Genomic DNA, 25,681 nt, shown 5'->3' on the forward strand with positions numbered 1-25,681 from the left:
GATTAAAATATGGCTTTTCTGGAGTATATAATAGCTTCAAACCAGCACACTTACTATAATCACTGTTATTTAAAATTTTACTGGAAGTTCTAGTCAGAGCTATCAGGCAGGAAAATTAAATAGAAGTCATCCAAATTGCAAAGAAAGGTAAAACTTTCCATATTTGCCAATGACATGATCCTATACACAGAAAATCCTGAAAAATCCACAATAAAGCTCCTACAGCTAAGCTAATAAATGAATTCATCAAAGTGGCAAGGTATAAGACTGACAACCCCAAATCAATTTTTTTATTGAAAACTAGTGTTTCTATATACTAATAATGTGCAATCAGAAGAAAAATCAAGAAAAAGATCATTTGCAATAGAAGCTAAAAGAATCAAATATGTAGGCCTAAATATAACTAAGGATGTAAAGAACTTATGCATAGAAAACACAATATTGCTTCAAAGAAATAAAGAAAAGATCTAAATAAGTGGGAGGAGATTCTATATTCATATATTGGAGGATTAAACATTGTTGAGATGCCAATTCTACCCCAAACAATTTACAGATTCAACAAAGTCACAATCAAAATTCTACAACTTTCTTTGCCATGATAGGAAAACTCCACAGTTTCTATGGAGTATTTTTCTATGCCATAATAGAAAAGTCACCACATTTATATGGAAGGGTAAGGGGCTCTGAATATCCAAAGCCATCTTGGAAAAAAAAGTACAAAATTGGAAGACTCACACTTCCCAATTTTAAACTTATTATAAAGCTAGAGCAATCAAAACAGTATGGTTCTAACACATGGATTGACACATAGAAAAATGGAATCAAATTGAGAATTCAGAAATCATCCCTCATGATGATAGTCTACTGATTTTTTTACAAGGAGGGTAACACTATTCAATTGGGAAAGAATAGTTTCTTCAACAAATGGTGCTAGGAAAACTGCATCACAATATGTAAAAGAACAAAAGTGGGTCCCTATCTCACACCATATAGAAAAGTAAACTAAAAATCATTCAAAGGTCTGAATATAAGAGCCAAAACTAAACTCCTAGCACAAAATGTAGGGAAACATCTTTAGTACCTTGTTTTAGGCCATGGATTCTTAGCCTTTATATCAAAAACACAGTAAACAAAAGAAAAAATCAATAAATAGGACATCATCAAAATTTAAAGCTGTTGTGCATGAAAGGACATTATCATGAATTTAAAATCACCACCTACTCCTTGGGAGAAAATATTTGGAAACTACATGTCCAATAAAGGTTTAATAGCCACTATGTGTAAATAAATCCTTCACTCAACAACAAAAGACAAATAACCCAGTTAAAAAATGGACAAATGACTTGTATAGAGATCTCTCCAAGGAACATATATGAGTTGACAGAAAAGCATATGAAAAGTTGCTCAATGTCATTAGCTGTTAGGGAAATGCAAATCAAAACCACAATGAGATACCATTTCACATCCACTAGAATGGTTACTATTAAAAAACCAGACAGTTACAAGTGTTGAAGAGGCTGTGAATAGGAACACTTATTCATTGCTGGTGAAAATATAAACTGGTGCAGCCACTATGTAAATCACCTTGGCAGTTCCTCAGAAAATAAGTGTAAAATCACCATATGACACTCAATCCCACTTCTAGGTATATACCCCAAAGAACTGAAAGCAGTATTTTCACACTGATGTTCATAGCAACATTATTCACAATTGCCAAAAGATGGAAGCAACCCAAGTGTTCATCAACTAATGAATAGGTAAACAAAATGTGGTATATATGCACAATGGAGCATTATTTAACTCTGAAGAAGAATAAATTTTTGTACATGTGACAACATGGATGGAGCTTTAGGACATCCTGTTGAGTGAAATCAGCTGACAAAAATTACGGATATTGTATGATCTCACCGGTACGAAATAATTAGAGTAAGTGAGCTCACAGAGTTAGAATCTAGAATATAGTTTACCAGGGGATGGGGTGGGTGTAGGGAATTTGGAGTTATATTCAAAATGTATAGAGTTTCTATTTAGGATGATTCTATTTAGTTTCTATTTTGGTAATGGATGGTGGTTATGGTAACACATAACATAATTAACAGCACCAAATTATATATGTGAATGTGGTTAAGAGGGGAGATTTTAGGTTGTATATATGTGTGGTGGTTTGGAGGCTGTATATACTCAGAAAAGATCATAACTTTTTGATTCTTATTGTGGGTGGGAGCTTTTGATTAGGTTATTTTGATCGAGATTTTACCCACTTCATTCAAGGTAGGTCTTAATGTCCTTACTTCATAAAAGGATAAAAGCCACAGAGAAGCAAAGAGCTGTAATTAAGAGAGACACTCACAGAAAAAGTCCTAGAGAAGCTGAGAGGAAGTCACCAAAGCCAGAAGTTGAAAGCAACAACCCCCAGGAAAAAAGGACCAGCAGAGTCTGGTCATGTGCCTTTCCAAATGATAGAGGTCCCTTATGCTGGCACCCTGTCCTCAGAATCCAGGTATTATCCAGTTGATGCCTTAATTTGAACATTTTCATTTTAAACTTGTAAGCTAATAAATCCCTCTTATTAGAAGTCAGTCCTTTTCTGGTATATTGCCCTCCAGCAGCTTTAGCAAACCAAAACAATGTTACTAGGGTAATAATTTTAAAATGACAACAACAAATGCATAGAACTATACAAAACAAGCAGTAAACCCTAAGTTAAGCCATGGACTTTCATTAATAGTAGAATTATGAATATGCACTTCCATCAATTATAATAAATGTACTGTACAAATGTAATGTGTTAATTGTAGGGTAATGAGAATGATCTAATGAACATCCATGAATATATATTTTTTGCTTATTCCTGGTTACTTTATTGTATATGTTTCCAGAATTAGAATTACTGGACATATGCATTTCAAGGGTTTTCATATATGTTGCTGTCATGGTCAAGTTAATATGTCAACTTGGCCAGGTGGTAGCACCTGTTTGTCTGGTTGGGCAAGTACTGGCCTGTATTTTGCTATGAGGACATTTCATAGAATTAAATCATGATGACATCGGCTGCATCCACATCTGATTCCATTTGTAATTAGCCAAGGGGAGTGTCTTCTTTAATGAATGATGCTTAATCTAATCACGGGAAGCCTTTTAAGGAGGATTCAGAAGAGACAGCCTCTTTTTCTGCTTGAGCCAGTGAGCCTCTCCTTTGGAGTTCATCCAGACCCTCCATCAGAATCATCAGCTTCACAGCCTGCCCTACAGATTTTTGGACTCTACGTTCCCATGGTTACATGAGACACTTTTATAAATTTTATATTTACGAATATTTCCTGTTGATTCTGTTTCTCTACAGGACCCTAACTAATACAGTTGCAGAATTTCCTTCCAGAAAGTTTACATCAATTTACACTCTTACCAGAAGTAATTCTGAATAACATCTCATGCAAGTATTTCTTTCTCCCATTTTCACAAATACAGATGCTAAGTATCTTTAAAATCTTTTTCTATTTGTAGTTGAAAAATGGTACCTCAATTAATTTGATTTGATTTAATATATTATTCATACTTTGGACATTTTTATGGCTATTGTGTGTGTGTGTGTGTGTATAGTTTGTGATCTGTGCATATTATGTGTTCATTTTCTTCTTTACTGTTAATAATATCTTTTAGTTTGTTAAACGCTGCCAGAATGCAATATAGCAGAAATGGAATGGCTTTTAAAAAGGGAATTTATTAGAGTTAAAAGTTTACAGTTCTAAAGCCATAAAAATGTTCAAATTAAATCATCTAGAGAATGATACTTTGACTCAAGAAAGGCCGATATCTGTCATATGGGAAGGGACATGATTGGGGTCTGCTGGTACTTGTTCCAAGTTATGTTGTATCCAGCTTTTGATGCCAGTGGTTTCCTCTCTAAGCATCGTGGCCTCCATGTAGCTCCTCTGGGACACAACTCTGGATTCTGTCTTGCTTATCATCTCATGGAAAGTCACATGGCAACATCTGCTGAGCTCTGCATCTTTAAACTTTCCTGTATAGGCATCTGTTCTCTCTGTCAACACTACAAGCATCTTCAAATATCTGTATCTCTGTCGATTCTGAAGCAACTGCATTTTCTCTAAAATGTTTCTTCTTTTAAAGAACTCCAGTAAACTAATCAAGACACGCCTTAAATGGGCAGAATCACACCTCCATCTAATCAAAAGATCCCATCTACAATTGAGTGGACCATCTCTCCATGAAAACAATCCAATCAAAGGGTCCCGACCTAAAATATTGAGTCAGGATTAGAAGTGCAAGAATTTTCTGGGGGACCTAACAATTTCAAACCAGCACAGAACACTATATACATTGAAGAGTAAATGTGATTCTGAATTACTCCACCATACTTCATGAGTCAGGGCCCAGTAGAAGACCTTGAGTTTTTTCCTTATTGATTCAATATATATTTATGAAATTACTATACTATATAAGATGCTCTTAGAACCAAAGAAATTGAACATAGTTTAGTTCTTAATTCAATCAAGTTACATGTGATGTGTGCATAGCCAGAGTGATTAATTTTGACTTTGAGACTGAAGAATGGTTTAGCAGATTTACTCTTAAACTGTGCCTTGAGTGATGGGCTTGGTTTGTGGCAGAATAAAAGTCGTTCCAGATTGAAGAGAACAGTCAGCAAAGAACCCCTGTATGAGACTAAAGGGTGCATTGCCTGCAGAAGCCTGGCTCTTCTTTCTCTCTGTCTGTAAAGTTGCATTCATCTTTTGAGGTCGTTACTGTCCAGTTATGGGCTCTAAGGTATGGAGACTCAGAAACGATCACCATTAAACTCAGAAATAATTGTATTCAAGGGAATGGATTTATTAAAACTCAGAAAGACCCAATGCACAAAGTCAGGATGTCAATTTAGTTTATTTAGAATAAAAATTTGGGAGTGGATTCAATATTTGTTAGACATAACAGTGTATTTGCTCCAAGTAAGGTGATACAAAAGAGAACTTGAGTAGTCTCAGAATCAGTGGATTCAGAGCAAGGATATTGTATTAGTTTGATAAGTTGCCATAATGTAATATATCAGAAATGTAAAGTCTCTTAAAAGGGGAATTTAGTAAGTTGCAAGTTTACAATTCTAAGCCTATGAAAATATCCAAACCAAGGCATCCAGGAAAAGATAACTTAACTCAAGAGAGGCCAATGGGTCTGGAACACCTTTGTCAGTTAGGAAGGCATGTGGCTGACATCTGCTGGTTGCTGGCTCCTTGGCTCCATTGCTTTCAGCCTCTGTTCCTGTGGGGGATCCTCACTTTGCTTCTTTAGGACTGGCTTTCATCTTTGGCTTCCCTTGGCTTTCTCCAGATTCTGGCTTGTTTAATATCTCATGGCTATGTCTGCTGGGCTCCAAGCATTTCCAAACACTCATGTCTCTGTTCTCTGAAGCAACTGTGCTCCATGTGTCTACATCTGCTCTCTCTGTCGGCTCTGCTCCTTCAAAATTATAAGACCCATCTAGAATGGGTGGAGTCACATCTCCATGTAATCAAAAGGTCACTCCCACAATTGGGCATGCCACATCCCCATGTAGGCAAGCTAATTAAATGTCTCTGCCCTACAGTATTGCATCAGGATTAGAAGAAATGACTGCCTCCACAAAATTGAATCAGGATTAAAACATGGCTTTTCTGGGGAACATAAACTGGCACAAATATTATCCATGAGATTAACATTTTAATTGATAGCCACATTAAAGGTGCACTTGACAGCCCACAGGACACTTGAAACAGCTGGGCACACTTTTCTATTGGTTGATGAGACCAACATTTGCTTCTGAGTCTCTCCTTTTTCCATGTTCTATTAGTGTCTTAGTCTAATTCTGTGACACATTCTTACATTAAATGCTTAGGATTTCCAATCAAGTCCTGGAGAATATTGCAGACCTGAAAGCCACACTCTTTTTTTAAGGCATTGATTTTTAACTTTTTCTGTCTACATTATTCACGGGTGCCACATTCCTCTATATGTCACATCTCTCATGAGATTCAGTGATTATGAACTGATGTTTGGATGAGGGATGAGGGAATTGTGTGTAATATGAAAAGCCAGGATTTCTCAATATTCATGCAATGTACAACATATTTATCCATGTATATTGCTGTTACAATGAACAAAAAATACTTATAAATTAATATTGATAGGAATATGAAGTTTCAGACATATTTAAAGTGTAATGCCATTTATATAAAGTTTAAAAACAAATAAAACCTCATATATTTTATATTTCTCTGTCCTATATCTATATCTATGATTACCAATCTACATATATTTATCTGATAAAAATGAAAGCTTGCTTTGGAATGATAAAGCAAAATTCCTACCATTTGTTGTTTGTGGGGGTCGGGGAGAGTGATTGGAATAGATCAGAGAGTTTTACCCAGGGACGTTTTAAAAATGTTTTGAAGCAACTGTGTAAAAGTATTAAGATATGACAGATTATGAGATAGATCAGTGGGTGTTTTATATTATTCTCCCTACTTTTCTGTATGCTTAAAATGTATCACACATATTTGGATGTATATTCTTTTTATATTAAAAAATCCATGAAGTAATATTGCTTGTATGCAATATATTTACATACCTTTCTCCTTATATATTCCTCATAATAAAGTTGACAGAGATGTATTTTTTTCTAAATCTTTTGAACTAAGCACACCCAATATGATAATCAGTGAAAGATTAAAAGTTTTTACTTTTAACCTTGTTAAACTTGTTTATAAGTTTGAAAACAGATTGTGTATATTGCCCAGTGTAATATTTCTGGTGGGGAGGGCCATTTATCATTAGGAAATTTGAAGAGTGCCAAGTTCAGCAACAATTTTATTTAGGCAGGGATTGCTGTATATTTGTATTAAATATAGAACTATCAGTTGTTTTACTCTGTAAAACTAGTAGGTAGTTGAAGTGTTTGCCCTGGAAGAGTAAAACTTTTGATGGTGTAGAGGAAAAATGAATGGTGATTTGATTGAACTACTTTGTATTAAGTAGTAAATGACTGATAGCATGATTGAGGTACTCCCAAATAAATTAGCCTTTACAATTATTTACCTTGATAACTCACATAAGTGTACTCTCCCTCTTTTCCTAACTCCCCCTTTTTTTGATAATGTTTTCTAGAATACATGCTTAATAATCCAATTTTAATTATCCATTTCCCTTCTGAATTTAATGGACATGGTGATGAAAATTCTGAATGGCTTTAAACTGTTTAGCTTCCCAGTAACAATAATTTAAACAAGGAACTGCTTGAAAAAGGTGTAAAGAATCCACATTAGAAATTATTGTCATTATTACATATGTCTTTATAATCAACTATTGAGTTCTTACTGAATATCACTTGATTTAAATAGAAGTAAAGCATCACAGTAGAGTCTTTGTTCTTAAGAGATCTTTAAAACATTCTTGGAGACTATGAATTTCCTTTCACTGACAGTGTTGAAGACTTTCTAATAGAGAGGTGAAAATTACTATTCATCATGTCTAACAATGTAAGAAAAAGTTGCTGGTACATTGAATATGTCATTTGGCTTGTCCAGTGTAAAGATTGTGTCTGTGAATAATGCTGAGCTATCCAGGTTATTCATGCCCCAAGGCACTTTTTTTTTTTTTTTTTTAAGAGAGAGGAAGGAAGGGAAGACAGAGAGAAGGAAGGAAGGGAGGAAGAAAGGGAAACATCTTTAAACATTTTCTTGTTTTATTGTATTTTGTTTGTTTGTTTGTTTTTTACATGGGTTGGGGCCGGGAATCGAACCGAGGTCCTCCGGCATGGCAGGCAAGCACTTTGCCCGCTGAGCCACCGCGGCCTGCCCCCCCAAGGCACTTTTAATTAGTGCATTGACTTTTTAAAAAATATGTTTTACAGTCATGAAATCATATCCCTGCTCATTCTGGATGTTCGTGTCCTTTACCCTTTGCCTCTTGATGGTCAATGTTCAAAACCAGCAGAAGAGACACACGACGATAAAATTTCAGTGATAATTTATATCCATGCAAGAGTATTTCATTTATTATCATTCATATCTGGGAATAAAGTTAGCTATATATCAATCATTTGAAGGGAGGGGCTTAGGCTGTTTTTATTTTTTCAAATAAAACATTTATTGTTAACACCTGCCACTTTCTTGGCTTTTAATACATCAATGATTCAGTAAGGAACTATGATCTCATTTTTTGGAAAATAAGATGAATTTTCTCTTTAACATTAACATATTCATTAAAAATAATGAATTTTAGATCATTAAAAATTGCTGAACATCATGAAAGGAGCAGATGCAAACGTGCTAAACTGGGAATTATTGAAGTCCTTGTATTAAAATATGATTTAATCATTTATTTCGGACATGGTTATTGATCACTGTCACACAGTATAAGAGATACTCTGGTTTATAAGGCAAGTTATGTTGAAGAAATAAGGCATGCACAGACATAACCAATAAACAAGACTGGATTTTCCAAAAACAGATTCAAAGAGCTGGTCATGAAAGTTTAGGGTCATGAGAATTCATTTCTTATTTGGGATAAAAGTGGAATTTGATCTGGACTTCAAAGGATGAATAAGATTTAGATGTGGAGCTGAAAGGAGAGGCAGGGGGCATTTTCAGCAAAGGAGATAACATTAGCAAAGGTGCAGAGCCTGCAAACTGTGCCACATTTATTGGGATCTGCGAGGGTGATTATAAGCCAGCCTTTGTAGAAGGAAGTAGCAGAAAGAAAGGCTAAAAAGCAAGTGAGGGCAGGAATTGAACAACAGAGTAGGAGGCTTAGTGTTTATTCAATTGGTGATGGGGGGCAATTTGAATAATACTAATGGATAGTTTTACTTAACATGTACTGAAATATTTCTATGTACCTGGACTGTTCAAAGCAGTTCCCATGTATTAACTTATTTACTTCTCACAAAAATCCTGTAAGCTGATCACTAACATTATCTTTAAAGATGAGGAAATGAAAGTAGTTTAATACTTTGTCCCATCTTAAACAAATATTGAGGGTTGAGCCTGCCTATGAATGCAATCAGTCTTACTTTGAGGGAGGAGTGCTGTCCAATAAAATTCCCGTGATACTGCTAGGGTTCTGTGTTAGTCCTGTCCAGTATGGTAGCCTCCAGCCTCATATGGCTGTTAAGCACTTAAAATGTGACTAGTGCAACTGAGGAACTAAATTTTAAATTTCATTTACTGTTGATTACTTTAAATTTTAATAATCATATTTTGTTAGAGCTATTGTGCTGGAGTGTGCTCTTCTCTTTGCCATTACATTTTTGAGGAGAGCAGAGAAATGGTCATGATTTTGCCTATCACGATGCAAATAGAGCAGTATTTTCCAAAATCTCATCTATGATACATTAGTCTAAGATGTTCTCACATTTAAACATTTCAATGTCCAAGTAAGAGAGGGAAAAATGGTATTCTGTATTCTGTTTTTGGAAACTCACCTTGAGCATTAGTATATTTAAGGCTCCATAGAAAATATCAATTTTATAGGTTAATAGCTTTTCAGGACTTTATTTTGCCAAATACTTTTACTCACTTGACAACCTTGGACTAGTGTTTTTCATAAAATGCTTTGTGGCAATGCTGCTAGGATAACTAAAATGGCAGCAGAAATTAAAAAGTGACGGAGTAAGGAGAGACTAGAGGCTTCCTAACCATGCGGTTAAGTACTGAACGTGGCTAGGCGAGAATTAATTAAAATGTCAACTGGACACAAGACAGTGAGAGTGGAAAGGGGTGTGTGACTGTGTGTAACTGTATGCATATGTGTGTGTGCCTGAGATGGAGGCATGTATCTGAGGTTTAATGGGATTTCAAATCTGATCAACTGAGTGGATGATACGTTGTTAGCAGAAATAGGGAATAAGAGAAATATATTTTGCGAGGCATAAGTTCAGGTTTGTATGTAGTTAGAATGAAGTGTTTGTAGAACAGATAGATGGTGATATTTATCAAAGTTTGAAAGTTGGGCTGACATAGAGCATATAACAGAGGGTATGGCTATATGTGGAGATTCTGAGTCTTCCACATAGAAGGACTAATTGAAACTAAGAATAAATAAAATTACTAAGAGGAAATGAGCAGATGGAGAAGGCCAAACACAGACCCTTTTATTAAGAATTTATATGTAAATGCATACAGATATTTGTGTGTATACATTCCATTTGAAATATTCTGAGACATGAGACATAAATGAAGCTTTGAATAAAACTTCCAGGTTTATCTCTGTGTTAATTTTAAGTTTATATCGATAAATTCTTATATCCAAAAATCAATAAATACACATTGAACATCTGCTATATGTCCGATACTGTTCTAAGTGCTAAGCGATGTTCAATATTTGAACTGAATAGAAAAACTTTTTGTGTTCATGGTCCTTACATTCGGTAAATATTTTTAAGTATTGTGATTTATTAAATTTTAGCAACCCCTAATTGGTCATTTATGTAGCAATGTTTTATTGAGTATGCAGTTTGGTATATGTCTTGAAAAAGGATGTAAGACAGTAATTTTGTAAAAAAGCAGTAAATATTGCTTACAACTTTAAATGAAGAAAAAAGGAAATGTTCTTCTGCATATCTTCATTGAACTAAAAATATGAAGAAATGAGCTAAATTCTAGTATGAGAGACTTTGGAGTTCATAGTAATGATTTCTCTAATAGAAAAATTGAATTTCTGCTTTTCTTTAGAAAAAATGAATTCCTAAGGAAATCAATAAAGGTTTTTTATTGGAAAACATTTTTTTACAAGTACATACAAATTAGGTATGGGAATGGTAGACTTTCCTTACATAATTCTAATACTTTTCTCTCTGATTTTATTTAAATATTTTTTAAAATTATGTAGGTTAAGAAAGGCTTTTATAAGTTATGAATCTTTACTGTCTTTAGCCTGAAAGTTAATATCATAATATGAGACAAGTCATATAAGTCCCTGTCAATTTACTAGATAATATTAAAGCTGTGGGAAATAACAATATAATTTGAGGCAAGGTACTAAAAATCAAGAAAATCATAGCTTTATATAGTTGAAAAATGTAATTCTCATATTTACAGAGTTTAAGAAATAATAATTATTGCCATTAAAGGAGAACTCCATGGGTTTCTCCTCCCTGCTTTCTTATCAGTTTAGTAAATACAAGCTATTTATTAATTCAGGGATTTACTTGAAATTACACCTCTTCTTCAGGATTTTTATACTCTCCAGGAGATGGCAGTATAGCACTTTGTTTTACAGTTTAGAAAACAAGATTATAAACCAAAAGCTACCTCAGCAACACAATATGTAATATTGTGCAAATCAAACACTTAGGTTTGTTCCACTCTGTACTCTTCAATTATTTCTGTTGCATGTTAAGATTATTGGTTATCTTGCCAGCTCTGTATTAGAAGCCCAATTCGTTTTACCTAAGGAGCATAATATTTGCTTTGAGTAAATTGCCTGTTTCACTTTGTAATTTATTGAAAAAATGATCTAGCATTAAAAAGAAGAAAATGAAAAATATATATATATTTAGGTGTCAAAAATCCAGAGTTTGCTAGATTTATAAATAATAATAAACTGCAAGGATGCTAATGGAGTTCAAATGCAACAAAATGTAAGTGGTGATAACATCTTAAACCACCAGAAGAGAAGAGAAAGCCAAGCAAAGAATGGAAAGGGGCAAGAAGGGTAGAAATCCACAGAACAGGCTCTGCTGAGAATTCAGCATCATATCACCAACATGAGAGCCTCTGGAAGCTGACAGCCTGAAGTGGCAGCAGCAGCATCAGACTGATTTCACTACTGTTTTGGCTGGTGCAGTAAGACCCCTACTCAATACCTACACTCCAGATCAATGCAGCTGTACTTTAAAATATACAATTAAATGTTATTTGATTGATTTTGCTTTTCAATTAAAGTATTCTTTACTTGAAAAAAAAAGGACTGCTGTGAATATTAATTTCTGCCTTCATTTTGTAATTCTTGTAATGTCAGTGAATACATGTTAATTCCCTATGAAAATATTTTGACTTTTCAAATCCCATAACATAAGATGATCTTATTGAAGAATTAAATACTTAGCACACTTTTGTTATTTTAACGTTGTTTTTCAAAATTGTAATCTATTCTGTGAGTATGGGAATTTATAAAGATATTTGCTTGCTAAATCATCATGAAAACTGGATGTTTTCTTATGAATATACCTCAAATAAACTAGTTAGTTGTCTTTCTGTGCCAGATACTATGCTAGGCACTAGAAATACGAATATGAAAAAAATTAAAATCGCTTTCCTCTAATAGCTCACAGTTTTATTATGTGAGCTATTTGACCTGTTATATACGTCTCTGTACTCCTTTGTTATTTTGATATTTGGTTCTGTGATGCTGCAGATTGAACTAATGAAGGGCTTGCGGTGCTACTTAGTTATGTGGAAGATACCTACAAACCTTTGATGCTTCCTAAAATAGTGTTGGCATTATGAATGTAAGTCTTCATTTAAACTCATTTTAATATTGTGCTTTCATTAGGTGCTCACACTTGCTGTAGAGAATTGCTTGTTCAGTAAACTATAAAACTAAGGTGTTTTGTGAGAGGAAACAATTATGTGCTGTGGAAGTGGGCTTGCTAGTACAGGTAAGAATAATATTTTAAGTCTTCAAAGGGCATCAAATCACACAGTTGTATCTAATTCTCAAGAAATGTTGGTCTCTTGTTACAATCAAGAGAACACGTACTGTTAAGGTTTAAAATGTTTGTTAAGTAATTGCGTATGAATGAGTAAGCAATAGCAAAGGGACAAAATGAGAGAAATAAGCCTGAAAACCATGATTTAAAAGTTCAAGTTCTAAAATTGTAGATCACACAGCAGGATAAACTACATTCATAAAAGTTGCATGTTTGTGATTATTTGGGCTTTTATACCCCTTCAGTGAAAAGATAGCATGGAGAAGAATGTGCACTCTCAAGTTAGATTTACCCAAGTTCAAGCTTTTTGAAAAATGCCAATAGATATATTTATCATTTTGTAAAAATTCCAAGTATTGCAGCTGTACATAAGTATCCTGTTAAACTAAACAGGATCTAACAGTCACAGTGATTTTAAATGAGATGAAATTAGGGAAACTGTAATAATTTCCATCTTGTTGTTTCCAAATAGATATACTTACCTGCAAATGGGTTGTTTTCTAGCACTTTAATTTCTGCGTGAGACCAAAAGAGGAGAGATTTATTTTGTTAAAAATTTTAATTTTCTGAGGCACACTACTATCTGATGTCACCTGTCTGGTTAGTCTCTTTGGAAAATGAACTCAGCCTTATTTCACATGGAACCTAGAATAGGGTGTGAAATCTTGGTATTTTGTACAGGTTGATGTAATGCGTAGATGCATAAAAAGAAAGGAAAAAAAAAACACATTTGCAAAGGCCCTTGAGGGACTGGGGAAGGGAAGCATGGGGTTGTCTGCATTGGACCCTAAACATCATATGTCATTCAGCTGGCAGTTCATTTGAATGACAGACCTGACATTATTTGAAGTCAAAGCCTTACTGTTTTAAACTAACAAACAAATAACAACAGCAAAAAAACCATGTTAATAAAAGTATCCATTTGCTTGAAACGACAAAAAAATTAGATAATATATCTCTTATTAACAGTAACACAGGAAGAGGTGCACCCACATACATGCACACTACTTCGAATCCAAATGGAAATTTTTTTGCAAATTAAAAAATGATTAAGAACATATTTTGCATTGCTATGATCAAATAAAAATGTTATTCTGAAATTGCTAAGGTCTTATATTTGTTAGCTAATTTTAGTGAGATTTTCCATTTAAAGAAAGGGAAGTAACTGCTTTAATTTACATTTTATATATATACATATACATACACATATTTAAAATGTAAAATCTCGTTAAATTTTGAAGTTTGTAAAGACCCATGGAACTATCAGTATAACTGAGACAATGGGTAAATCCATCAGCCCCAAAAGTTTCTCCATGCCCCTTTGGAATTCCTCCTACCTGTCCTTTTAGGCAACTACTGAATTACTTTCAGTAACTGTGGACTAGTTCGCATTTTTCAAAGTTTTATAAAAGTGGTATCATAGAGTATATACCCTTTTTAAATTTTACTTCTTTCACTCAGTATAATTATTTTGAGCTCTATCTTTGTTATTGTTGTATATCAATAATTCATTCCTTTTATTGTTCAAGATATTCATATATATATATGCACACACCCATACACATTACAATTTGTTTATTTACCTACCTGTTTATGGACATTTGGGTTATTTTTAGTTTCTGGCTATTACAAACAGTTACAAATATGAATTTACAGCTCTGTGTGGGGATATACACTTTGTGTAATTACCTAGGACTGTAATGGCTGGACCATGTGCACATCTGTTTAACAATTTGAGAAACTGCCAATGTGTTTTTCAAAGTGGTTGTGAATTAGTTAGGGTTCTCCAGAAAAATAGAACTGACAAGATATGTATGTATGTGTGTATATATGTATCTACGGATAGATAAACGAAAAACATAGGCAGAGAGACAGACATGTGCTCTTGGGAGCTGGCAAGTCCAAATCTGTATGGTAGACCACAAGCTTGAAACTCTTATAAAGATGACTCTCAAGTCTGGCAAGTCCAGAGTCCATAGAATAGGCCACAAGTTGGAAACTCTGATGATTCTGAAGTCTGACAGTCCCTATTTCCCACAGGTAGCTGGCTAACTGAAGTTGATGCAGAATTTCTTCTTTTTGGTTTCTTAAATCCTGAGTTATAGCTTTTAAGATTCCCAACTGAATGACTGGGGAGAATCCCCACATTGCTGAGGGTAATCTCCTTTGTTGATTGTAGATGCAACCAGCTGTATTTGCAACCAACTTATAAATACAAATCCATTCATGAAATATCTTCACAGTAACAGGCCAATGCTTGCTTGACCGAACAACTGGACGCCATAACCAAGCCAAGTTGACACATGAAATTAACCATCACAGGTTGTAACATGTTACATTCCTATCAGTAGTGTATGAAAATTCCATTCCCTCTGCAATATTTGGTATTGCCAGTTTTTAAAATTGTAGCCATTCTAATAGGTGTGGTATCTCATTGTGAATTTAGCTCTAAGTCCTTCTAATGAATGATAACAAGCACCTTACTTATCTTATTTTCCATTCATATAGGTTTTTTGACGAGGTGACTTGAAATTTTTCAATTTTAAAAATGGGTTGTTTGCTTCTTCTTATTGAGTCTTGAGTTTTTTGTTGTTTAATATTTATCTTGTGTATTGATATCCTTTATGGGATATATGATTTAAAAATACTTTTTCCCTGTCTGTGGCTTGACTTTTCATTCTCTTAAGAGTGTCTTTCAAAGAGCAGAAGTTTGTAATTTTGATGCAGTTCAAATTATTAATTTTTCTTTTATGTATCATGCTTTTGATATCATATCTAAGAAATCTTGGCCTAATCCAAAAACAAATATTTTCTTCTAAATTTTATTCTAGAAGTTATACAACTTTAGGTTGTATATTTAATTATATGATACATTTTGAATTAATTTTTTGCATTAGTATAGGTATGGGTTGAAGTTCATATTTTTTGGCATGGATAACCAGTTGTTCCAGCACTATTTGTTAGAAAGACTTTCCTTTCTTAACTCAATTTCCTTTGCACCTTTGTTGAAAATCAGATGTGCATATATGTGTGGGTCTAGTTTTGAAGTCTATTATTTTTCACGGATATATTTGTCTATCTTCATGCCAATATCACACCTTGCTGATTACTGTAGCTTTATAATAAGTATTGAAATCACATTGTGATAAATCTCCCACTTTGTTTTTCTCCATCAAGGTTGTTTTGGGTGTTCGAATTCCTTTGATTTTCTATAGGAATCTTAGAATCAGTGACTCAATCTCTACCAAAAAATTCTTCTGGGACTTCGACTGGAATTACATTGATACCAGAGATCAATTTGGAGAGAATTTATGTTTTAATGTTGATCCCAGTGGCCCATAAACTCAGTTATCACAAATTTTATTTGTCTTCTTTAATTTCTGTCAACAGTGCTTTATAGTTTTCAGTACATAGTTCTGCATATTTCTTATCAGACTTTCTCTAAACATTTTTGTATTTTTGATGGTATTTTAAATTCAATTTCTGTTTTTTTTTGGTGCTGTTATATAGAAATACAATTGATGGGTGTATATTGAGTTTGGATCCTGCCACATTGATAATCTCTCTTACTTGTGCTAGAAACATTTTTTTTAATTAGAGAAATTGTGGATTTACAGAACATCATGCATAAAATACAGGATTCCCATATACCACCTATGTTAGTTTGAAGCTATATGTAACCCAGAAAAGCATGTCTTAAATATAATCCATTCCTGTGGGTGTGAACCCATTGTACCTTTTGATGAGGTTACGCCATTTGAGATGTGGCCTACTTCAGTCAGGATGGATCTTAACCCTATCAGTGGAGTCCTTTTTAAAAGGAGTGAAATGCAGTCAGACAGAGAGAAGGCCACAGAGGGAGGAGCCAGAAGCTAAACATCAATGGAATTCAGAAGAGAAGGGAGAGATCCAGAGACACTACCATGTGCCTTGCCATGCAACAAACTCAGACCCAAATATTGCTGGCAGCCAGCCCTAGAAAGCATCTTGTTGATCTGGACTTTTTCCAAGCCACACATTTCAAGCAAATAAATTCCCATTGCTGAAGTCAAACCATTGCTTCATATTTGCTTGAGCAACCCACAAAGTAAACCAGGTTTTGTTACCAGAAAAGGGGAGTGTTGCTGTTGCAAATGCCAAAAATGGCTTTGGAATTGGATAATGAAGAGAGGCTAGAAGAATTGTGAGGTGCTTTATAGAAAAAGTCTAGGTTTCTTTGAAGAGACAGACCGTTGATAGAAATATGGATGCTAAAGTACTTTTGATGAAGGCTTGGAAGTAAATAATGATTATGTTATTGGAAACCGGAGGAAAGGGAATCCTTCTTTTAAAGTGACAGAGAACCTGGTAAAATTGAGTTCTGATGTTGGATGGAAGGCAGAATTTGAAAGCAATGAACTTGGATATTTAGCTGAGCAGATTTCCAAGCTAAGTGTGAAATATGCAGGTTGTTTTCTCCTTGCAGTTTACGTGAAATAAGAAAGGAAAGGTATAAGCTGAGAACTGAACTCCTGAGCTCAAAGAAACTAGAAATTGAAGGATATAAAAAATTATCAGGCATCTGCAACTTGAAAACCAAATGTTTGTCAATAGGTAATGAAGAATATAGAAGGAGACATGGATAGGTGTTTGCTGTTCCAGGTTAATGAGTGAAGTCATGAGATTCTTAGAAACTGTTAGAGATATATTCCAATTAAATAAGTCAAACCAATATTTTAAAACTATATAAGCAAAATATTTAATTCAGTAAATTCTGTATTTTGTAAACATTATTTTAATATCATATAGGTATTTTGACTGATTTTATTTGTGGGTGTACATAAGCATATATACATGAGTCTGAAAGAAGCATAAATATTTATATATCTTGAAACTTGTGATATTTTCAAGTATATTTTTAAGGTAGATAATTACCTGGAGAACACAATGTTCACATCAGTTTTATCATGCTCTCATAAAATTGATACATCATACAAATTAATTTCAGGGCATGCTATAAATATAATTGTTAAATCTGACCATTTGTCTGTAGTCAAACTGTTTTTTACTCAAAGCTTTTCTTAATTATTGTATTTTCATAATCTTATGTTTTAGAGATTCCCTAATGTCTTCTTTGAATTGGTATAAAGAAACAGACCTGAGAGATTAAATTTTCATGATTGTAATAACTGTATTATTCTTATGTCTATAAAAATTCCTGAAAATGAAAATAATGATTTCTGACTATCCTTATTCTTCTTGTATACATAATATTCATAGGAGATCAAATTAACAATGACAAATTGCTATAAAAATGAATTTTACTGAAATTACTGCAGATTGTATATGAATAACAGCTGAAAGAGTACAAAGCTTAATCATTTTGCAAAGACAGATTTGATTTCACGAATGGCTAAACATTTATGACAAGGAGAAAGAACTTTTGACAAACAATTGCTAAAATTATGAAAACAAGAGAACTATTATTACAGTTCCTTCAGACATAACTTTATTATTTCTCCGATAAAATATAATTTTATTTATGTGCTTTTTTGCAAGTTGCACTTTTTTTTTTTTTTTTTTTTGTCTGTCAAGTTGCACTTTTTGAAATGGATCTTTCATACCTGGAGCTATAATGTGGGGATAGTTTATTGCAAGATGTCCCATTCTCTGCTTAAAGTGCTCCTTGTGCAGCTTCTGCCATCCCAACCCTCTGCCTAGCTAACTCCTCCTCCATCAGATGTCAACTTACATATCACTTCCAGGACCACCCAATGACAGTCTTCCATGATTCTTCACATAGATTATGCCCCCTGTTATTCACCCTTGCAACTCTAGTCTTACATAGCAGTTATAAAAACTGTAATTTAAATAGCTAACTATTTAATTACACCTGGTATGAGTGATGAGTTGTAAATGCCAAGAACGTAGGAATTATGTTTTGCTTTTGATTCCCCAATACCTAACACAATACCAGGCACAGAGTAGGTTCTTAGTGACCGTTAACTGATTTTGTTCATTTATGACCAAAGATGGGGGGGGGGTGAGTGGCTGAAGAGTACATGTTGATATTTATGTAGGAGAGCATGAGTGTCTGTGTTCTAAAATCTCTTAAGGGTATATGAAATGTGATGTAAAAGTATATAGCAAAGGTAGAAATATTATTTGAATATTTGAGGTAATTGTTTTCTTTAAATGACTATATATAATTTAATTGACATTTGAATGATTTAGTGGAGTTAATCTGGTTTACTGGTTAGGGACTTGGGTTTCATGAGTTTGAACTTGGGGAGTCACTCCCCAGTTAATCTCAGCCAAGATGGGCAGGAAATAATTTCCATGAACTCAGACTGCTCAGACTGTAAATAATCCCAACTTGTATTAAACATTGCCATGACATTCATAAGTGAGTGGCACCAGTGAAAAGGGTGAGGTGGCTTAGAACAACTGCATGTATTGTATAACTTCATTGAAAATTCAAGTTAGTCATTTGAGCACCTGAGCTTACTGAGTGGGAATTGCCTTAGACCTGCTGAGAGGATAAATGTCCTGGTCTAGCAGGAAATCAAAGCTGAATTTATCTCCTAGACACAATTTTTGTCATTTTATATGTGAATCTCACCTGGTAGTGGATCTACTTTCTCTTTTTTATGTAAGTTAGATAATATCTATCAATTCTACCATATAAAAAACAAAAGAGTAATTTATGTCGATAGATATATTTTATGATTAGATTGTCAATCATGTAACTCCAGCTATGGATGTTTGTATTATGCAATTTGTCTCTACAAGTTTATGATCATTTGAGGATAACTTTTTAAAATTGAAGTTGAATTTATATCTTGATTGGCAACTTGTTTTGAAAAATTCCCCACAAATCATATAGTAAGAAAGCAGGAGGCATGTGGAACAAGTCTCAATAAGTAATTTTTCATGGACTTTGATGGAAACACTTGAAATATAGTCAATTGCTTCAACTATATATTTCCTAAATTAGTTACACATGAAAATTTAATAACAAGCCTAGAATTTTTAGCAATCTAGCACTCATTACTTGTTGTAGACTAGTAAAGCTTCATTAACTCTATTCAGTTTTTCATTACCATCATTTTTAGACCCTACTCAGTACTATTCTATGGACATTATATTATAAGGCAAATAATTTTTAAGATAATTTAAATGTAAAGTGGTGGGTATTAGTTACAGAGAGAAATTAATATACCAGTAAATTGACAAAATCTTGTTCACACAGAAACTTAAAGGGAAAATGAAGACATTTTATTGAGATAATCTCAAGAAAGAACTGTATACATTGCCTCAGAAACTTTGACTATCATGCAGTCAGGGTGTCAGACCAAGCCAAGTTAAACGGGGAAAGAGAAGGTCAAACTAACAGGACTTTAATCTTATTTTTAAAGAAGCATTTTGACCCTCTTAATGACCACAAAATCCTTTACTGAGCCATAGTTTTTCTGCAAATGTGTCTTTCTCTAAATACTTCTGAAATAGCTTTTATTTATCCATTGTTGTCACAAAGTTGATCAGATCACAAAAAAACTCAAGTTTTTAGAATAAATATATTAATCAAACAATTTATTTAGATTAATTAATTATTATCCAATCTCTATAAAAAGAAGTTCTGTATAAAATTGACCTGGGCTTTTGTAAGAATCTTTTAGTCAATCCGTTTCTAATTTCTTCATTTAATCCTTAACACTGCCACCAGAACTGTATTTCTGAAACTCACATCTGATTCTATACATATTAGGGGCTTTTTCTTTACCAGTGAAGAAGTTTTCAAACTTTAAAAAATGTCAATATTGGGCGGGCCGCGGTGGCTCAGCGGGCAAGAGTGCTTGCCTGCCATGCCGGAGGACCTCGGTTCGATTCCCGGCCCCAGCCCATGTAAAAAACAAACAAACAAACAAAATATAATAAAACAAGAAAATGTTTAAAGATGTTTCCCTTTCTTCCTTCCATCCTTCCTTCCTTCTCTCTGTCTTTCCTTCCCTTCCTCCCTCTCTCTAAAAAAAAAAAAAAAAAAAATGTCAATATTTATTTGAATAATACTGACAATGCATCCCTTAAAGAAATTAATTAGGCATTTCAAAATTATTTCCTATAATAGTAATTATTTTCCTATTATTTTTTATAGATAGAAACATGGAGAAAGCTTGTTTAAATACATAAGTAGATGGAAATGGAAGAAATACTTTTTCTTTTTCTTAGCCTTATCACTTATTTTTTGCAATTTGTTTAGAGTTGCATGCCAAAAATCCATTGGTAAATTACTATAAAATATTATTTTTAATGAACAATCATATGACAACTCACTGACATTCTCTTTTAAAATTAAAAGAGAAAGCAAAGAAATGTAAAGCATATGACTTTGTAATGAATTTGTTATATAGCCATCAGTTACTTTCTCAACATTGTGAGAATTATATCACATTACCTTTGTTTGATTCAGGGAAGGTTTTACACCCTGGGACAAACACCATATTAAGATCTAGGTGGATAAAGGTGTGTCATTCTATTAAAAGAGAGAGAGAAAAGTAACACAACTAGCACAGACTTTAGTCTTTTTCTCAGGTAGATCAATTTTAGGAAACAGTGTATACAACATGGATTATTCTACTGGCATGCCCTTGGAAAGTCTTTTGTGTTCTCCAGGGGTAATCCATTTGGATTTCACAATCCACTGGATATGTGAAGACCGATATTTCAGACAAGAGTATCAAGGTTAACCCCCTTCACTGGGTATAAGTTCTTCCTAATTGTTAAAGTGTGACCCACTTCCCTAGACTAAAGCTCCAACACAGTTTATGTGCCCAGGGATGGGGCCTCAGCGATTCATTAATTCCTAAAGCATGGGAAGCTTCCAGTCTCTGTGTCCTTGCAAATATTGTTTCCATCTTCAGTTAAGTAAACCTTGTGTTGTTCAAGATCCTGCTCAGGTACTGCCTCCTCCATGGAGCCATTCCTGACTTAGGAAGCAGCGATTCTCACTCTTGCGAACAATTATGGCATGTTGCTTATGCTTCTCTAATAACTTCCAATAGTACTTGCACTGGTGTTGTTTTGATAAATTTTCATGTTAGATTGTTCTTCTATATATTGTTGGAAATGCTTTTTCCTTATTTAATTTTATGTCCTCATTGTCTAGATTGGAGGTATTCAATAAATACTTGATTAAAGAGAATATTTGTATGGTAAACATTTTATGACTATGCATTAGAAATGTGATATAGTTTTATTCCCCTATAAACTGCATTTTATAAGCTTTCTCAGTGTTACTTCATAAATCAATTACCTTTTTTGTTATTTTCCATAATTGTACCCCATTATATGAATAAATTGTGCTTAATATACTTCATGGGCTTTATTTTAAAATACTTACCATATATTATAATATTTTACCAGACCCATTGTAATGTTTCCTTGATATAGTTCGGTTTATAAAACACAGTGGAATCCAAATTTATAAATGGGCATTGTTCCAAAAGTTTATTATTAAGTCGATTGTTTTTTTTCAAAGTCCATTGTTTTGATTTTAGAATTTATGTTTTCAAAAAATTAAAGCTATTAAAGGTGACTAAATTTCAAGACTGTCAAACACAGCCTATTTAACCTATAAAAACCTGAAATATGTATAATGGTATTATTCCAATTTTACTTAAAATAAAAATCATAGCACTGGAAGAAAGGACAATCATTCATTTTCCCTAAGGAAATGCATTCTGATTTATAACTGCTTAATGCCAGAAATACATTTTGGGGATCCTTGGAACTTGCATGGTTTGCAGAAGGACTAAAGAAAAGAAAAAGGGAAGTGTGTTTTATTCTTTGCTACTCAAAATGTGGTCTATGGAGCAGAAGCATCACTGTCATTTGGTGGCTCATTAGAAATGCAGAATCATGGGCTTACTCTCAATCTACTACGTAAGGATTTTAACAAGAATCTCAGGTGACTCATGTACATTCAAGTTTGGGATGCAATGGAGACCAACAGTGGGTCTTTATTTTTTTACGTCTACATTAGAAAATGTCTATCTCCACCATAAGATATATATATATTAGAGAAATAACTACTTGGGGCCTTTAATTTTGGGGGAGTTATAAATTTATGGCAAAAGACTATTTCTCCCAGAGGGGTCTGGGAAAGGACCCAGGACTTGATCTATCCTGACCTCTGTTGGATTATATGGCTCTTATATAAGAAAGAGGAAAAATTATTTGGGATAATTCAAAACTCATTGGATTAAACATTATTCCAAATTAGTCACTTCAGCTAAAACGAGTAACATCAATGATGATACACAATATATGTGTTTATAGTCTTTTTTTCTTCTTCCTTTTTTTTTTTTTTTTGGCACGGGCAGGTGTTTAGAGTAATTTTAATCAACTGGCAAGATATTTTAAAGAACTTATTGAAATAGTTTAAAATGTCTAACAGTACTTGCTTGACAATTTCACAGAACAAATATATGTCTATGACATTTGAGAAAAATAAGCTTTACAAAGTTATTAATAAAATTCTAAACTTTCTTTTTATATTATGCATATACACAGTATTTTATTTAATCCAGAATGGAATATTAGTGGGGGTATAATAAATAGCATGTGGCAAAATCCAAGTAATCAAATAAAAAAAGAAAAGAAAACAAAACAAAACCCTTAAATGTATGATTAAAGGATAGGAACCTGAAATTAAAAAATACATTGGGTAGTTTTTGACATTTAAAAACTAAAATAAACAAACCATCTTAGAGATAAAGAAATGGGTATGAATGTTGTACATTAACTAGGACAATTCCTTGATGACAAAAGACCACTGTACATCTTTGACTGCTTTCTGGCTGCTGCATTTGAAACAATATCAGATCTAATACCAGAGCAAAACATAATTGGTAAATGATATCTGTAATTTAGTTGTTTAATCTAGCCTTCTTCTCTGGTGCCTAATTACCATTAGAGATTAGCTGGAATAATGCAGTACTGGATAATACCTCCTGTTGACTACATATACTAACTGCTAGTAAATATAGTCAAATTTAGTATAAAGTAAATATTTAATTTCCACTGAATAGTTTTCCATGTGCTATCTTTAAAATAGAGAGATCATTTTTCAACATATCATGTTTTTTGAGAGTACATATGTGTGATTTTATAGTATAAGAAATAATAATATTATATTATAATGATGTATTAACATTATCATCTAAATTTTTGAATGTCCATCCAAAATTGTGTCTGTTTAATGATACAGGGTAAAATTAAGTTCCTCCTTAAATCTGGGATGCATCATATTGCAGAAAAAAGAATGAAAACACTCACCTTGTGCACTTCCTAGCCTTGTGACTTTGAAACAGTCACTTGAAATCTCCTGACCCCAAAGTATTTTGAACTAGGCTACTGTTTTATATACCTTTCTAGGTCCTAGATCTCTGATTGGGGTCCAGTGTTTTAAAGTTTCAATATACTTTTATATGCATTTTTGTTTGTTTTTCTAATATAGACAGGTTAGTTTTGGAAATGATGCTTCTGACATTAAAATCAATACTAAATATTAGCTGATTTTTAAAAAGTAAATTAGGTAGTGACATAATATAATGGTATATATTTTAATGTGTGGGTTCAGAAACAGGAAGATTAAAAATTGGCTCATTACGGCAGATTTTATGTACAAAATGTTTGTATTAAACTTTATAGGAAATAAATACTTCAATTTTTATGGTATTGTAGGTTGCAACTATTCTAATGACAGTAATTTAACTTAATGGCCTCATTTTGGTATCAGCTAAAACTTCTATCAGCAAAATTCAAATAATCTGTGATATGGAAAAACTGTATTTCCATCTATCTGTTTTATGATCTCTGCAGTACCAGAGAGCCTTTATGTTTCATATTATATAACCTATTGAAAAGGGACTATTCCTCGACTTTAATATGTGAATGGTATAGACTACAATTTATTCAAGTGTGATTAAATGGATGGAACTGTGAAGGAAAATTGCTGGGATGTAGGGATAAGGGTGAAGGGTGATTTAATTTATAGTATAAAATACTAGTTTCTTTTGTACAGTAAACTATTTTGAGAGTTTCAAGAATACAAGCCATAATATATTTACTATTTTGGACATGCTTTTTTTTCCCTACTTCTGACTGATTTAGGTAATATCACAGTATTACAAATATATCATTATGGTAGATACCTTGAAGGTGAATTATTTCAACAATAGATTTGAACTAATACATCTTTTTTTTATATATTGTGCAAACACACCCTTAAAAAATTTGTGTCTTGATGTACTTTGATAATTTTAGAAGTGAAACTGGCATTTATTGTTCTATAAATGAAGTTAAGCATTAACTTTCCTGAGGTTAAGCAGTTTTCAAGTTTGTTAGTCATTTGTATTTTGTTTTCCCAAAATTTTCTAAAACTTTTCCTACACTTTCTGGTAATTACTTTTATTCTTGGACCGATGCTATTTCTTTTACCTTAGATTCTTATTTACCTTTTAAAAGCAGCATATTAAATAAGATATTCTGTAAAACATCTCCACTTTGCCCTAATTTTTCTATTTCTTGATGTCTTATGTACATTCTTTTAATGCCCAATTCTCTAAGTTATTATTCTAGTTTGCTAGCCACCAGAATGCAACATATTGGAAATGGAATAGCTTTTTAAAAAGGGGAATTTAATAAGTTACAAGCTTACAGTTCTCAGGCTATGAAAATGTCCCAATTAAAGCAAGTCTATAGAAATGTCCAATCTAAGGCATCCAATGAAGGATACCTTGGTTCAAGAAGGCCGATGAAGTTTCTCTCTTGGCTGGGAAGCACATGATAAAGTTTGCTAGCTTTCTTTTCTGTCTTCTTGTTTTTAGGAAGCTCCCCTGGAGGCTTTTTTCTTTCTCATCAACAAAGGTTGCTGCTGGTGGACTCTGTGTTTCTCTCATACTTCTGTTGTGGCTCTGTGGCCCTCTCCTTGCTGTC

This window comes from Tamandua tetradactyla, chromosome 1 (genome assembly GCF_023851605.1).
Source record: "Tamandua tetradactyla isolate mTamTet1 chromosome 1, mTamTet1.pri, whole genome shotgun sequence".
Classification (NCBI taxonomy): Eukaryota; Metazoa; Chordata; class Mammalia; order Pilosa; family Myrmecophagidae; genus Tamandua; species Tamandua tetradactyla.